The 3,238-nt window shown below is 40.5% G+C and overlaps 1 protein-coding gene across 2 annotated transcripts in view; it reads left to right on the plus strand.

Annotated features, from left to right (window-relative positions):
* Fras1 (Fraser extracellular matrix complex subunit 1) overlaps positions 1 to 3,238 on the plus strand; it is a 395,823-nt gene that overhangs the window by 53,166 nt on the left and 339,419 nt on the right. The window lies entirely within an intron of this gene.

A 3,238-nucleotide genomic window follows, 5' to 3' on the forward strand; every position in this document is an offset into this window, starting at 1 on the left:
GATAGCATTGGAAATGTAATTGAGGAAAATATGTAATAAAAATATATATATATATAAAAAAAAGAATGTTCTTCTTAAAGTATAAATTTTTATACTCTTTGCCCCACCCCCCAATGATGAAATAAGAATATGGACTATTGGATATACCAGTTCTTAATGTTATCAGCACTTTCCTTGCTAGTTCCCTTAAATGAGCATATTGACCTTTCTGCTGTTTTTGTTTTATTTTGTTGTTTTGTTTTAAAACTAAATTTTAGTTGAAGTAAGCATTCTGCAAACCAGGAAGGGAAGATGTATAATTGGGTGTGGCCACCAAACCTTGTTTTCAGTTAAAACCATGACGTGTCTCTATATCTTTTGCCATCAGAAACTCGCAGTGATAGGATACTGTGTGTTTATCATACAGGTCATTGTTCTGGCATCTCTTTCCTCTGGTGACAGTCTCATAGTATCATGGCTTCCTTACGATATATGGTTGGCACAGTGGAGGTAGCAGTCACTTGTTGGTAGGCAGCCAGAGGGATTATCCGGCTCCTTCTACCTTTCCCCTGCTTTAAAAAATTAAAACAACTTACTATTGCAGGAAATAACCATGATCCTGTGAGAACTACATTATTCCCTTCTTTCCAGTTAATTTCACTTACTAGTATAGGTATCTAAGGTGGTGAGGGTTTGCTTATGCATGTAGAAGTCAGAAGACCACTTTGTGGAGCTGGCTCTCCTCTTCCACCTTCATGTGAACTCCAGGGATTGAACTCAGGTCATGAAGATTCTGCAGCAAGCACTTTACCTTGCCTGCTCTACATTCATACTCTCCAAAACCCTGCTTATCATTCAAGGAGCTCCTACTAGGCCTCTCCGCACAAAGGTAGCACCCTCTCCCCTCATTACAACACGGAGGGCCAAGCCCAGAACATGAAGCCTTATGGGACAAGAGGAACCATATCCAGGCTGTATAAAGTCATCTTAACAACCTTAAAATTAAATGCTGTAATAAAACTTAGTGCTTTGTAAGCTCATTAAAAAACAATAAAGAAAAAATGATGTAGAAAGCCAGCCCTCGTGACTCCACAAAATGATCAGTCACCAAATATACATCAAGAATCTGGCTTTTAATATTATCTTGAAAGGAGTCGCAGCCACTTGACATGCTGATCGTCAGAGGTGGAGCTCACTGATGTTCGGTTCATTTAGTGGTATGTCTCAGTTAAAGAATGAGTGAGCCTTTTCTGTTTGGTAACTCTGACAACTATTTCTTAAAGTCTTTTACCTACGGGTGGACTTCGAAAACACGAATGTACGATCCAGATGATTAGGGTTCAACTCACTAATATTTTTATTACAGAAATGACTTGAACAATTCTTAGATAAACATATTACTAAATTGCACACGGCTTTATTGCTAGCACTCAGGAGGCAGAGGCAGGTAGATCTCAATGTGTTGGAAGTCAGTATGGACTTCGTCAGTGGTTCTCAACCTTCCTAATGCTGTGACCCTTTATTTCAGTTCCTCGTGTTGTGGTGACACTCCACCATAAAACTGTTTTCATTGCAACTTCATAACTGTATTTTTTCTGCTAGAATGAATCATAATGTAAATATCTGATATGTGACCCCCATGATAGGGTCATGCATCCTGTCTTAAAAAAAAAAAACACATACACAGACACCACACACACACGCACATGCACACGCACACGCACACACACACACACACACACCCCTAACTGTTTTTCCCAAATGCATATTACTTATTTTGTAGCTATGACATAGCAAAACTAAAATAACCAAGTGCCTATACTCAGTGGTTCTTGCTTTTAACTTTGATTCTGATTTGCGGTCCTGCGGATTGAGCTCTAGATGCTGGGCACCCTCTCAGTCCCTTTAAGTCCATTTTCAATAGTTTCTCACAGAGTTGTGTTATTAGGGTGAGGTCAGACTTGTTAAGTAGAACTTCCTAAACCCGGCTTTGCGTTATAGTCAGTGAATTTATTAAAAAAAACCTGCCCTGAGGATTTTAAATTATCAAACATGGTGGAGCTCCAGATCACTCTGCCTTTAACGAGTTCCCTTGCTGATTCTGATCCCTGGCATGCACCATGTATGGGACACTCACTTGAAAGAGGATTGTTAATCCAGCAAACCGCTGGAGGTGTGATTGGTGGATAAAGTGTACAGTGTGAGGGCCTCAGAGGATGCTGAGGAAGGGAGGGACCCTTCACTGGTCTGTTTCCCCAACTTTCCCACTCAAATAAAGCAGAATGATGACACATACTACCCTTCTCTTGTCCCTTTGCTCTAATCAGATGTTGTCAAAGCTATAAACAGATAGGACTTAGACTCTTAACCACTCCCTGCCTAGGACTTACTGAAGCAAAGTAGAGGCATATTGCTTAATTTCTTACTTACACTGCTTGAAAACAAATTGTTTTGGAATAGACAGCATGCCTGATTTCTTTAAATTCTGTATTCATTTCTTCTGGCCAACAGATATGTCAACTATCTTAAATCTGGACATATAGTTATCCTTATAAATAACAAAACAGTAGAAATAAGTCTTGTTGATGTGATTTCAGATAACATTTGGCATGGTGGCATCAGGCTGTCCCCCGTGCCAGCTCATAGGACTATTCAGTATTGCTTTATTCTGAGTTGCAGAGTACTGGGCATTGTAAATAAGCCTTATTTCTGAGGTTACCAGGATGTCTTTTGTGTTCCTTTGGATATAAGAAAGCTCCTCATCGTCTCTCTATTCACTGGTGGCTTATCTGATGGCACATGAGGGAGAAAGCCATTGGTTCTGACTTGTTCTTCATTGGAGTCTGGGCCATCCAGGCTCTAAGGAGTAGGAGCTTATGGGAAGAACTGTAGACTAGCTTGTCTTAGAGGGAGTCATTTGGTACCGTAAGTGACAGTTTTGTTTTGTTTTGTTTGAAGCGAAGGGTCAAAATGCTCATGGGTTGTAGGCTTTAGAAATCTATTGCAGATTGTGTTCACCTCTCCAACTTAAGCTCAGTCTCTGGACTTTCTCTGAGATCTTCTTAGCAGAATTGCAGTCTTGCTGCAAATGGGGTTGGAAAACAGGCTTGGTGTGAGTCTGCAGTTGCAGTGTGAACAAACACTCCTGTGTTTGCTAGGCCCCTGCATCGTCTCACAAGAGACAGCTATATTTGGGTCCTTTCAGCAAAATCTTGCTAGTGTATGCAATGGTGTCAGCGTTTAGAAGCTGCTTATGGGA

The sequence above is a fragment of the Mus caroli genome, chromosome 5 (genome assembly GCF_900094665.2).
Source record: "Mus caroli chromosome 5, CAROLI_EIJ_v1.1, whole genome shotgun sequence".
NCBI lineage: Eukaryota > Metazoa > Chordata > Mammalia > Rodentia > Muridae > Mus > Mus caroli.